At 34.9% G+C, this 14,619-nt stretch overlaps 1 pseudogene; it reads left to right on the top strand.

Annotated features, from left to right (window-relative positions):
* Positions 1-2,074: 2,074 nt before the first annotated feature.
* Positions 2,075-3,550, top strand: LOC127561601 (target of rapamycin complex 2 subunit MAPKAP1-like; annotated as a pseudogene).
* Positions 3,551-14,619: the final 11,069 nt, after the last annotated feature.

Raw genomic sequence — 14,619 nt, forward strand, 5'->3', positions numbered from 1 at the left:
TTAAATTACTGAAATTAAGATTCAGTATTTGACAAAAAATGTTGGGGGAAAAAATGGAAAATAATCTGACAAAAAATAGGCAAAGAGGAATATTTTACATTTGAAACCAAAATAAATTACAAAAAGATTCCTAATATAGATATGGAAGGTGATGATATAAACATTTTAGAGGAACATGGAGTAAGGAACTGCATCCCTCCTTCTAAAATCTATAAGAAACTAAATCAAGTTAAATAATTAAAAGCTATTTCCCAACTGATAAATGGAAAGGAAGTTCTTAAGTGAAAAATGCAGGGATATTTACACATGTACAGAGAGAAAGAGAGAGCGCAAGAGAGACAGAGTGAGAAAGACAGGGAAAGACAGAGAGACAGAGAGACAGAGAGAGAGAGAGAGAGAGATTTTTATGTAAACAATTCTCTAAGTATCTTTTAATGAAGCAACTAAAATTAAATAATACAAATGTTTTACCTAAAATTCATCTTATAGACAATAAAAGGAAAATGACAAAAGTTAGATGGGTTTTATGAACAATGACATTTTTACACATTTTTGGTAGAACTTTCAATGAGTTTTTTTTGGAAAACAATTTATAAATATGTCCCATAGTTTATTAAACTGTGAGTATTCTTTGATCCAATTACAACAAAGCTAGGCACATACTCCAATGAGATCAAATAATAAGGAAAACTACCCAAGTATGAAAATATTTCTAGCACATTTTTTGTATTAGCTCAGAAATAGTAACTAAGTAGATGTCCATCAATTAAGAATGGCAGAAGTAGTTATCGAGTATTTTATTGAAATAGTTTCAAAAACCATTACTTCATTATAAAAGAGGGACTTTGAAAAGTTATTTACTTTAGATATTGCTTACAATGATTCATAAAGATAAAGTTGGCTTCCCTAAACATTAGGGATGTTTTGTTTGTTTGTTTGTTTGTTTTAGATTCCTAATAGGAATATTTTATAATATCAGTATATTCCATTAAGTCTTTTGTGATGACACATCTGTCTTGGGAAAAAAAAAATGAATCTACATGATAGAGTAAATTCTCTTAGGAAAACATATTTTCAAGTTAATTTAATTTGAGTTTCATTTACATTCTAAATCACTTAGGGTCTTAAAGCATACCTGTATGGATGGTTGATTATATATATATATGTGGGGGAGGGGTTGGGGGGTGTGAGTGTCTTTCTTAAAAATAATTAGAACTAATAAATACAATTTGTTTACTTTTACTAAATATGTATTAGATAATTATTTTGTTTTTAATATTTTGTTTCTAAATTTAAATTTTCATATATTATAAATAGAATTTCAAATTAATTTTTATCTAACTTGAAGGCAAGCACTTTGAATAATTATTTTTCCAAAAGTAAAATTTACTTCATACTAATTAAAGTTTCTCTTCTTTTTAACTCCCATATGATACACTTATCAGTGAATTAAAATGTCACAGATCCTTGTAATACCTTAATAGCAAATATATGAGAAGAGTATTTTGGCACAATGACTCTTAGTGATTGTAACAAAACCCAGTCCATCACCTTCAAATTAAAACAACAAAAAATGTGCCAAAGAAGATGGGAGGGCTTCCTAGGGTGATTGGGGTCAGGGTCAGGGTGTCATAGGAAATCCAGGGATGCCATTCCAGGGCACTGTGCTATGCCTGAGCTTCTGAGCCATGACTCAAGATGTCGGGCTATGGGGCCAATCTGATCTTGGTGTAGGGCAGGGGAATAGCTCCTAAGAGTGGAGCAGAAAGGTGTTGGGAGTACATACCTGGCCGAAATTCCAACCCTCCTCCCACCTCCAGAAGTTCAGCTCTGAGAATTCCAAAATGAATATTAAAGAATGTGCTTCATTATTAAAGAAGCAATGGTTCCAGCATATACAGTTAGCCAGAAATCGTCTGTGATGACCAATGTGTTCTGTAAGTTCTACTGAACTAAAAAGTCTTTGGGAGTTGACTAGGAACTAATTGTGTATTTTTCATAGGAAGATCAACTTAAGGGATCTCTTTAACAATATGAAGAAGTATACTTTTAAGGAAATTGACCTCCATAAAGAATGGCTTTCTTGGACTGCCCAATGATCTTGGCTGATATCCAGCAATCCCATGTATCCAGCAATGACTTGGGGATGTGTGAGATGGTTTTGATTGATCATGATTTGTATCTGGAAAGTTTCATCCACCTTTGGTGCCTGGAGACGATGGCTCAGAAATACCAGGAAACAGTATTGAAACTCAGGGCTGCTTAAGCCAAATCTGTGACATTACCTCAAATTGGGACTTTGACACAGAAGACACTCAAAAATTAAAGCAACTTTGAAAAGAAAGACAAAATCCGAAAAAATTCAAGAATGTCCCATGGGAAAAAAGAAACACTTCTTATTCAGAGGAGCTCAGCTAATTGCTTGGGGGAAAAAAAAAGAACTTCAAAATCAAGCCTTCAAGTGTTGGGAAGCCATCACTTCTTTCCCTGGGCCCAGAGCAGTGCACATTCTTTTAGTGAGTATTCCAGATTTGATGGTAAGGGTCACATAGGAATCACTGCAACCAAAACCAGAATTATCTATAGCTGCCTATAGCCCACTGCTAGCAATGACAGTACATGCAAAGTTGCATGACCTAATCGGCCTAATCTGATGTCAGTATACAAGGAAAGTACTAGAACCAAAACTTATGACATCAAGTGCTAATTGTCTCCATATTGTTAAGGACAATGGTGAAGTTGACACAGATTTCTCTCCTCTGGTTTCCAATGAGCCCATTCATGAATTTGGCTTGAGTACTTTGACTTTGTTTGAGAAGTATTCATCTTCTGGTCTTGCAACCAATCACTCTTTGTTGGAATAAATGCTGCTCATGGATTCTCCTTTATTCAGGTGGACAATAGGAAAGTCACCAAGAAGGACATTTTACAGAAGCCACTGAAGCATAGGAAGGGCTCGCAGAAGTCCTCATTAATACCTGGAGAAGCAGAGTGAGCCCAGTGACCTCGGGGACTTAGAATGTGGTCTGGAGAGCAAGAGCACTTTGGAGTTCTGCTTTGTTTGACAGAATACTTCTGAGAGGAAGGCAGTTCAGAAGAGCTTCTGCCACAGAGTAGGATATGCTGCCCAGTCACCATTACAGATCTTTCAGACAATTCACCAATTCAGATTCATGAGGAATATGCAGCTAAGTATATCTTAAAACAGTGAAGATAGACCCTGCCATTAACCAAAAAGCCAGCACAAAGTTGTGGATTAAACAGAAAACCATTTCAATCGATTCTGACCTGCTGTGTACCTGCTGTCTTGCTGAAGAAAAAAACCCAAGTCAGGCAAAATTTAAACTTACCTATCTAAGCAATCGGAACTATAAACATCTGAGTCAGATGCTGCTATTGTCAATGAGATTGTACAGAACATGAACTATATCTTGGAATCCCGAGCAACCACTGCCTGGGCTGATTACTTTGCTCAGAAACAAACAAACAAACGAAAAACCTAAGCAAGAGAAGAAGCTTTAGCTTCCAAAAGGAATTGGGACTGCAGTGATGACTGGAAGAAAAATACTGATGTGTCACCATTCAAATCATCATTAGCAACAGCCACAGCAGCAACAGCTCTCCATATAAATTAATAATAATAATAATAATAATAATGACATATAAGAGAGATCACTTAGAATCTGATCAAATGTCTTTATATTAATACTAAACAAAATGTATACATTTGTAATAACCTGGCTTAATCTTAAAAAAAAAAGAAAGTGGGAGAGGGTAGGCAGAAAAGAATACAAATTAAAAGATATGCTCTCAAGGAAGTTCTCAAACATATATCATCAGAAAATTATGACAAAGAGTGAAAAAATAAGAAATTCTGATATAGTGAATACTAAAGTTTAAAAGAAGATGAAAATGAACTCAAAACTAACTATGCTAAAAACTGTGAGAACTTCCCAGAGTGGAATGGAAACTTAAATATAATTAAAAGGAAAAAGAAAGTAGAAAACTATAGTTTTTAAGGCTGGACCATTAATAAAATTAAAAAAAAAAATAATAACAATTTGAGATAATGGAATAAAAATGATTGATCCTAATGGAATTAAAAGATAAATAAGATAAATGAATTATCAATATTTGAATTCAAGGGATCACAGGGAAGCATAATTTCAACTAAGATCTTAGGAAAAGTTTAATGGAAACAATGAATAACAAAGTATATTCTTATTTAGTATAGTCAGTAGTAGGAGGATAGATAAACAGATATACACATGCACAAACATTTTATGTAGTTATAATTATATGTTCATATATTTATATAGTTTTTATATAGTGATGTTTGTGTGTATATATAGATAGATAGATAGATAGATAGATAGATAGATAGATGTTGGAATCCTTGCTAACTGCTAACTAATTAAAGTTGATCTAATCTTACAAGAAGATGTTTTGGGCAGAACCTGAAACAAGGTACTAAGTAGAACTAATTAATACAAGTCTTGTGTTCACACCTTTACTCATTGGAGTTCAATGAGTTCACACCTCCCTTGAAGCTCGTTGGGCCAGAGAGCACTATGGGAGAAAACCCATAATCCCATTCTCTCAGAAAAGTCAGATAAAAGGCCAGCAATGAGGGCTCTATGGCAGAATACATTATTTCCTCTTGGCTGGCTGGTCGCAGAAGAAAGTTCAGCTGGACTCGAGAGGAGCAACTCTGGTGGCAGACGAAGGGTTTTCAGAGGATAAAGCTACGAGTGAGAGTTCAGTGGACAACCAGATTCATCTTCATCTCACACCACTGTAGTTGGTGGCTGGGCTCCCCAGAAGGAGACAAGAGAGACATTCCATCTCTGTGTTGGTTGGAGGCTGAAGAAAGCAGAGGCAGAGGCTGAAGGACAGAACCTTTGGATTTGGAGACATCCGAAGGGCTCCAAGCCTCTAAACTGGCTGCATTTTGAGAAGAAAAAGCTCACCACATTTTGGCACCCGAACAGGGACCGATTCAGATCCATCTGAACTAGATCACAACATATATATATATATATATATATATATATATATATATATATATATATATAATATATATATGCATATATATGCTATCTTATGTATTATCATACCATATCATGGTAAAATTAGGGAATCTGGGTTTGAGTACAACATATTTATGTACTGGATGGAGATTGTGATAAGATTGTTTTATGCAAACAAATAGAAAATGCCTAAGACTGATATATTTTAAGGCAATATTTATTGGTGTTTCCATTTTTACTCCCTAAAAAGGGAGAAGTATATCTTTGTGTGTGGGAAGAATCCAGGATCACATGCTGTGAAAGAAAACAATCTTTCTGTACATGGTGATTATTTTTAATAGGACACCTAAGTGTATTTGACGGGGGGGGGGAGAAATTTAAAAAATAATAAATAGGAATGTTAGTGATCTGACCTTCTTAATGAAGAGGAAGAAAATTGCAAATAGGATTAGAAAACAAAATTCAATCATTTCCTACAGATGTTAAACCTTCTCAAATATTCTTAAAATAATTTCTGCCAAGTGGCTCAACTGTGAGAAAATTACCAAACATGGATTCCATGTTTAGTTAATCAGCAAGCATTTTAGCTGGCATATATTTTAGTGGACAACTATATTTTAGGAGAAATAATGAATATATTCCTTGATCTCAAGAAATTTACCAGTATAAAATTTAAGATTTAAATCATCTAATAACATCTTCAAATCTTGTTTTAGCATTTACATTATAATTTTGTTAATATTTAAGATTATGAAATACATCTAATAGAATTTTCATTGATTATTTCTATTATCATTTGAAAATGAGACCTATCATTTGATTCCCAAATATAGTTTATGTTAATTTCTTTTTTTTTTTTAATTTTATTTTACTTAATAATAATTTTGTATTGACAGAATCCATGCCAGGATAATTTTTACACGACATTATCCCTTGCAATCACTTATGTTTCGTTTTTTCCCCTTCCTCCCTCCCCCCCCCCCAGGATGGCAAGCAGTCCTAGATATGTTAAATATGTTGCAGTATATCTAGATACAATACATATTTGCAGAACCGAACAGTTCTCTTGTTGCACAGGGAGAATTGGATTCAGAAGGTAAAAATAACTCAGGAAGAAAATCAAAAATGCAAATAGTTCACATTCATTTCCCAGTATTCTTTCTTTGGGTGTAGCTGTTTCTGTCCATCATTTCTCCAATGAAACTCAGTTAAGTCTCTTTATCAGAGAAATCCACTTCCATCAGAATACATCCTCACACAATATCGTTGTCGAAGTGTATAATGATCTCCTGGTTCTGCTCATCTCACTCAGCATCAGTCCATGTAGGTCTCTCCAAGCCTCTCTGTATTCATCCTGCTGGTCATTCCTTACAGAGCAATAATATTCCATAACATTCATATACCACAATTTACCCAGCCATTCTCCAATTGATGGGCATCCATTCATTTTCCAGTTTCTAGCCACTACAAACAGGGCTGCTACAAACATTTTGGCACATACAGGTCCCCTTCCCTTTTTTAGTATCTCTTTGGGGTATAAGCCCAATAGAAACACTGCTGGATCAAAGGGTATGCACAGTTTGATAACTTTTTGGGCATAATTCCAGATCGCTCTCCAGAATGGCTGGATTCGTTCACAACTCCACCAACAATGCATCAGTGTCCCCGTTTTCCCGCATCCCCTCCAACATTCATCATTATTTTTTCCTGTCATCTTAGCCAATCTGACAGGTGTGTAGTGATATCTCAGAGTTGTCTTAATTTGCATTTCTCTGATCAATAGTGATTTGGAACACTCTTTCATGTGAGTGGTAATAGTTTCAATTTCTTCATCTGAAAATTGTCTGTTCATATCCTTTGACCATTTATCAATTGGAGAATGGCTTGATTTTTTATAAATTTGAGTCAGTTCTCTATATATTTTGGAAATGAGGCCTTTATCAGAACCTTTAATTGTAAAGATGTTTTCCCAGTTTGTTACTTCCCTACTAATCTTGTTTGCATTCGTTCTGTTTGTACAAAGGCTTTTTAATTTGATATAATCAAAATTTTCTATTTTGTGATTGGTAATGGTCTCTAGTTCATCTTTGGTCACAAATTTCTTTCTCCTCCACAAGTCTGAGAGATAAACTATCCTATGTTCCTCTAATTTATTTATAATCTCGTTCTTTATGCCTAGGTCATGGACCCATTTAGATCTTATCTTGGTATGTGGTGTTAAGTGTGGGTCTTTGCCTAATTTCTGCCATACTAATTTCCAGTTATCCCAGCAGTTTTTATCAAATAATGAAATCTTATCCCAAAATTTAGAATCTTTGGGTTTGTCAAACACTAGATTGCTATAGTTGACTATTCTGTCTTGTGAACCTAACCTTTTCCACTGATCAACTAATCTATTTCTAAGCCAATACCAGATGGTTTTGGTGACTGCTGCTTTATAATATAATTTTAGATCAGGTACAGCTAGACCACCTTCATTTGATTTTTTTTTCATTAATTCCCTTGAGATTCTCGACTTTTTATTGTTCCATATGAATTTTGTTGTTATTTTTTCTAAATCATTAAAATATTTTCTTGGAAGTCTGATTGGTATAGCACTAAATAAATAGATTAGTTTAGGGAGTATTGTCATCTTTATTATATTTGCTCGGCCTATCCAAGAGCACTTAATATTTTTCCAATTATTTAAGTCTGACTTTATTTGTGTGAAAACTTTTTTGTAATTTTGCTCATATAATTCCTGACTTTCCTTTGGTAGGTAGATTCCCAAATATTTTATGCTATCAACAGTTATTTTGAATGGAATTTCTCTTTGTATCTCTTGCTCTTGGATTTTGTTGGTGGTGTATAAGAATGCTGAGGATTTATGGGGATTTATTTTGTATCCTGCTACTTTGCTAAAATTATGAATTATTTCTAATAGCTTTTTAGTAGAATCTCTGGGGTTTTCTAGGTATACCATCATATCATCTGCAAAGAGTGATAGTTTGGTTTCCTCATTGCCTACTCTAATTCCTTTAATCTCTTTCTTGACTCTTATTGCAGAGGCCAGTGTTTCTAATACAATATTGAATAATAATGGTGATAGTGGGCAACCTTGCTTCACTCCAGATCTTACCGGGAAAGGTTCCAATTTTTCCCCATTGCATATGATGCTTACTGAAGGTTTAAAATATATGCTCCTAACTATTTTAAGGAAAAGTCCTTTTATTCCTATGCTCTCAAGTGTTTTTATTAGGAATGGCTGTTGGATTTTATCAAATGCTTTTTCTGCATCTATTGAGATGATCATATGGTTTTTGTTTGGTTGGTTGTTGATATAGTCAATTATGTTAATAGTTTTCCTAATATTGAACCAGCCCTGCATTCCTGGTATAAATCCTACTTGGTCATAGTGTATTATCCTGGGGATGATTTTCTGTAATCTTTTTGCTAATATTTTATTTAAGATTTTAGCATCAATATTCATTAGGGAGATTGGTCTATAATTTTCTTTCTCTGTTTTCAGCCTACCTGGTTTAGGTATCAGTACCATATCTGTGTCATAAAAGGAGTTTGGTAGGACTCCTTCAATCCCTACTTCTTCAAATAGTTTATTTAGCATTGGAGTTAATTGATCTTTAAATGTTTGATAGAATTCAGATGTAAATCCATCTGGTCCTGGGGTTTTTTTCTTAGGGAGTTGATTGATAGTTTGTTCTATTTCTTTTTCTGAGATAGGAGTGTTTAGGATATTTACTTCTTCCTCTGTTAGTTTGGGCAAGCTGTATTTTTGGAGGTATTCTTCTATTTCATTTAAGTTGTCGAATTTATTGGCGTAAAGTTGGGCAAAGTAACTCCTAATTATTGCTCTAATTTCCTCTTCGTTAGTGGTGAGTTCTCCCTTTTCATTTTTAAGACTAACAATTTGATTTTCCTCTTTCCTTTTTTTAATCAGATTTACTAAGGGTTTGTCTATTTTGTTGGTTTTTTCATAGAACCAACTCTTAGTTTTATTAATCAATTCAATAGTTTTTTTACTTTCAATTTTATTGATCTCTCCTTTTATTTTTTGAATTTCAAGTTTAGTGTTTGATTGGGGGTTTTTAATTTGTTCCTTTTCTAGCATTTTTAGTTGCAAGCCCAATTCATTGACCTTCTCTTTCTCTATTTTATACAAATAGGCCTCTAGAGATATGAGATTTCCCCTTATTACCGCTTTGGCTGCATCCCATACATTTTGGTATGATGTCTCATTATTATCATTTTCTTGGATGAAGTTATTAATTATGTCTATAATTTGCTGTTTCACCCAATCATTCTTTAGTATGAGATTATTTAGTTTCCAATTATTTTTTGGTCTACTTCCCCCTGGCTTTTTGTTGAATGTAATTTTCAATGCATCATGGTCTGAAAAGGATGCATTCACTATTTCTGCCTTACTGCATTTGAGTTTGAGGTTTTTATGTCCTAATATATGATCAATTTTTGTATAAGTTCCATGAACTGCTGAAAAGAAGGTGTACTCCTTTCTGTCCCCATTACATTTTCTCCAGAGATCTATCATATCTAATTTTTCTAGTATTCTATTTATCTCTTTGACTTCTTTCTTATTTATTTTGTGGTTTGATTTATCTAATTCTGAGAGTGCAAGGTTGAGATCTCCCACTATTATAGTTTTACTGTCTATTTCTTCTTGCAGCTCTCTTAGTTTCTCTTTTAAGAATTTAGATGCTACACTACTTGGTGCATATATATTTAATATAGATACTTCTTCATTATTCATTCTACCCTTTAGCAAGATATAGTGCCCTTCCTTATCTCTTTTGATTAGATCAATTTTTGCTTTAGCTTGATCTGAGATCAGGATGGCTACCCCTGCTTTTTTGGCTTCACTTGAAGCATAGTAGGTTTTGCTCCAACCTTTTACCTTTAACCTGCATGTATCACCCCGCTTCAGGTGTGTTTCCTGTATACAACATATTGTAGGATTCTGGCTTTTAATCCATTCTGCTAACCGCTTCCTCTTTATAGAGGAGTTTACCCCGTTCACATTTATGGTTAAAATGACCAATTCTGTATTACTTGCCATCTTGTTAACCCCGTTTATGCTTTTCTCCCTTCTTACTCCCTTACCCCCCTTCCCAGTATTAAGCTTGTGAGCTCCCCTTGCTTCTCACAGCCCTCCCTTTTTCAGTATCCCTCCCCCCCTTAGAGTTCCCCCCCCCAACTTGCCCCTTTCCCTCCCAGTTACCGTATTCCCTTCCACTTAGCTTATTCCTTCCTTTTTCACTTTTCCCTTCTCACTTTTCAATGAGGTGGGAGAAGTTTCACCATAGATTGAATATGTCTAAAATTCTTCTCTTAATGCCAATTCTGAAAGCAGTAAAATACTCACTATATTCATCCCTCTCCATTCTTTCTCTCAGATATACTAGGTTTTCTTTGCCTCTTCATGAAATGTAGTACCCCCACTTTCCCTTTTTTCTAGTACAATGTCCTTTCCACATCTAGTTTCTAGAACAAGGTATACATGTATTCTTTATACATCTTTACAGCTGAAATATAGTTCCCAAGATTAATCTTTACCTTTTTAGATTTCTCTTGAGTTCTGTGCTTGTAGATCAAATTTTTTGTTAAGTTCTGGCTTTTTCATCAGAAATAGATGAAATTCGCTTATTTCGTTGAATGTCCATCTTCTTCCCTGGAAAAAGATGCTCAATCTCGCTGGGTAAGTTATTTTTGGTTGCATACCAAGTTCCTTAGCCTTTCGGAATATCATATTCCAGGCCCTTCGATCTTTTAATGTGGATGCTGCCAGATCCTGGGTGATCCTTATTGTGGCTCCTTGATACTTGAATTGGGTTTTTCTAGCCGCTTGCAGTATTTTTTCCTTTGCCTGAGGGTTCTGGCATTTGGCCACTATATTCCTTGGTGTTTTGATTTTAGGATCCCTTTCAGTAGGGGATCGATGAATTCTTTCAATGTCTATTTTACCTTCTGTTTCTATGACTTCTGGGCAGTTCTCTTTGATAATTTCCTGGAAGATAGTGTCCAGGCTCTTTTTTTCATCATACTTTTCTGGAAGTCCGATGATTCTCAGGTTGTCTCTCCTGGATCTGTTTTCCAGGTCTGTTGTCTTCCCCAGAAGGTATTTCACATCCTTTTCCATTGTTTGATTTTTTTGGATTTGCTTGACTGATTCTTCTTGTCTCCTCGAGTCATTCAATTCCAATTGTTCGACCCTGATTTTCAGTGAGGTATTTTCTTCACTCACTTTTTTAAGATCTTTTTCTAGTTGTCCAATTGAGTTCTTTTGTTCTGTGGAATTTTTTTCCATTTCGCCAATTTTGTTTTCCAGTTCACCAATCCTATTTTTCAAGGATTTGGTTTCTTTATCCACTCTCTCTTTAACTGACTTCTCCAGGCTCTTTTGCCAAGCCTCCCTCTCCTTTTGCAGAGCCTCCCTCTCCTTTTCCAAGTCTCCCTCTCCTTTTCCCATTTTTCTTCTAGCTCCCTTGTGAGAGCCTTTTTAATTTCCTCCATGAGATTCATCTGTGCTGAGGGACATAAGGTCTCCTCCTTTGGGGAATCACCTGGGGACTGTTTGTTTTTAGTCTCCTCAGGGTTTGGAGTCTGCTCTTTATCTGTATAAAAGCTGTCCAGGGTTAAATTCTTTTTCAGTTTCTTGCTCATTCTGTCTATTTATCACAGACAAACTATCAAAGAAACAGAAGGAAAAAAACCCCTTGAATGGAGGCTGCTTTCTTTGGGGGAGGGGCAGGGTATTCGTGAGGCACGGGTCCTACTGTGCTATGGTGCCTGCGCGCTGAGATCCGAGCGCTCTGAGATCCGAGCCGGCTAAGACACTGTGGGGGAGGGGTGGCCAGGTCCCGAGAGATTCCAGCTGTTTGGGGTTGTATTCTTCACCCCCGGTGTTTTTAGCTTCTCTGCTGGGCTGCTGACTTGCTCCTGTAGCAAAGCTCTCCCCGCAGAGACGGCTGCGATCACGCCCCACCCCCTCTCCGCTCTACCGGGTTCTGAGCTGCTATCTGTGCTGTCGCTTGCAGCTGCTGCCCGCAGACTGCTTCCAAATACCGTCCCCGCCCTCGCGCAAAAACAGACCTTTCTTGACGAGTCTCAAGGATGGTTTCTCTTGGTAAGTAATTGTATGGTTTTTTTTCAGTCGAGCATTAATTCAGAGGCATGAAATGAAATGAATAGTGAGAGAAAAGCACGGAGGTTACACAGAAGTGTATTTCCTCTCCGCCATCTTGGCCGGAAGTCCAGTTTATGTTAATTTCTAACACATATGCTAAGACTGAGAACATGGTCATTAAGTAATTTACACAAATTGAAAAATTCACTTTTTTTTTCATTTTATGCTTATATTTAAAAAGGTAACTTGAGGAACTAATTGCTTTGGACAATTTTCTTCCTTTTAACTTTTATATGTAATTTTTGTGCACATTCTATTATTTATACATTCAAATATTGTCTTTATCAATTTTCTCATGGCCGTTTATACTTTCCATTTAACCTTGACCTAAAAGCTGTAGGTTCTTTTTGGATACAATGTTTTCTATACATTCATCCTCTGTCTTTTCCTCCTGGAGTTGAAATGTTTTTTTTTTTTTTTTAATTTTATTTTATTTAATAATAACTTTGTATTGACAGAATCCATGCCAGGGTAATTTTTTTTTTTTACAACATTATCCCTTGCACTCGCTTATGTTTCGTTTTTTCCCCTCCCTTCTTCTACCCCCCCCCCCAAGATGGCAAGCAGTCCTATATATGTTAAGTATGTTGCAGTATATCCTAGATATAATACATATTTGCAGAACCGAACAGTTCTCCTGTTGCACAGGGAGAATTGGATTCAGAAGGTAAAAATAACTCGGGAAGAAAATCAAAAATGCAAATAGTTCACATTTGTTTCCCAGTGTTCCTTCTCTGGGTGTAGCTGTCTCTGTCCATCATTTATCCATTGAAACTCAGTTAGGTCTCTTTGTCATAGAAATCCACTTCCATCAGAATACATCCTCATACAATATCGTTGTCGAAGTGTATAATGATCTCCTGGTTCTGCTCATCTCACTTAGCATCAGTCCATGTAGGTCTCTCCAAGCCTCTCTGTATTCATCCTGCTGGTCATTCCTTATAGAGCAATAATATCTGGAGTTGAAATGTTAAAGCTGAGCATCTCTCGTCTCACCAATGAGACTTAGATTTAATCAGATTAAACATTATAAATGCTTCCTCATGTTTTCCAGTTGTTGTGTAGCCCTTCTACAAACATCCCATAGAAGATATAAGCCTTCTGTTAAGTCCTAATATGTTATAGTTACCATGACAATATTCAGAAGATTGTTTTATGATCATGCTACAACTTTTGGTTTCCTCTTTTTTCTTATAAATAAACTTAGAGATTTTTCATGAAGCTTTTTAATATAAATGAAAGTTGATATTCTCTTATTATCTAGATATATAGCTACAACATATCTATTCAAATAAATATTGTGGCCTTAATTATCTCCTCAGGAAAAGAATAGTAGTAACAACCTTTTTTTAAAAAGTTAGTGTGAAAATGATATGGTACAATTTATATTAAAGTGCTACATAAAATGAAATTTTCATATATTAATGCAAATAATGTCACAGCTTGTTATTTATCTTTTAAATAAAACAACACCAGTATTAAATCCGTGTGCAACAATAAAGCCACATGCAATAAAATTTTGTTATTTTCCCTTTATAAATATCATCTATATTTACCTTCCAAGTATTACATATTTTTTAACACTGACCTCTTCTTCCCACAGTTTAAAACTCTTTAGTAGTATACCCCTGTTTTAATTCCATAAGATTTTGATGTTGAATTTAACCTACTCTACGTCCCATTACTTTTGTTTGATACAAAAGACACATTCTTCATCATAGTAATGTTTAATTGTCCTCCAGTCTGTTTCAGTATTATAATGGCACATTGTTTATAAGATAGTTCTCTCTCTCTCTCTCTCTCTCTCTCTCTCTCTCTCTCTCTCTCTTTCTCTCATGTTTAATACTTGTAATTTTCATAAGCCAGAAGCCAAATATTCATTCTTTTAATACTGCCATCCATATTAGAAGCATAGTCATAGTCATTTTAAAAATAATGCTTCATGATTAGTTGTTATTCTGACACATAGCATATGTCTGACAAAGTAACCCATGAAATCAGACAAATATGTAATGTTTATATGATGTCTAGAGGCATAAAATCGGAATAAAACTATTGTTTCTATCTGTTAAAAGCAAGTTGTAAAGGATAGTGTGATTTTCAAATTTGATTTTTTTTTCTTTTTGTATATTTAATTGTTTATTTTTACCTTTCAAAGGGAGATTTTTCAATTCAAAGTATATAACTGCAGACAGGAAGGAGTATCTGATTTTTACTTTGATCTTTTTTCCCAAGTTCTTTTAAGAGGCCTTTTCTGATCTTTATCATTGCTATGACTATTCCATCACTGTTTATGTTTTTGTTGTATCTAGCTAAATATATGTCTAACACTGTCTTATTTGTGAAAATATTATATCCCACTAGCTACAAGTTAGATTTTGAAAAGCAAGC

The sequence above is a fragment of the Antechinus flavipes genome, chromosome 4, assembly GCF_016432865.1.
Source record: "Antechinus flavipes isolate AdamAnt ecotype Samford, QLD, Australia chromosome 4, AdamAnt_v2, whole genome shotgun sequence".
NCBI classification, from domain to species: Eukaryota; Metazoa; Chordata; class Mammalia; order Dasyuromorphia; family Dasyuridae; genus Antechinus; species Antechinus flavipes.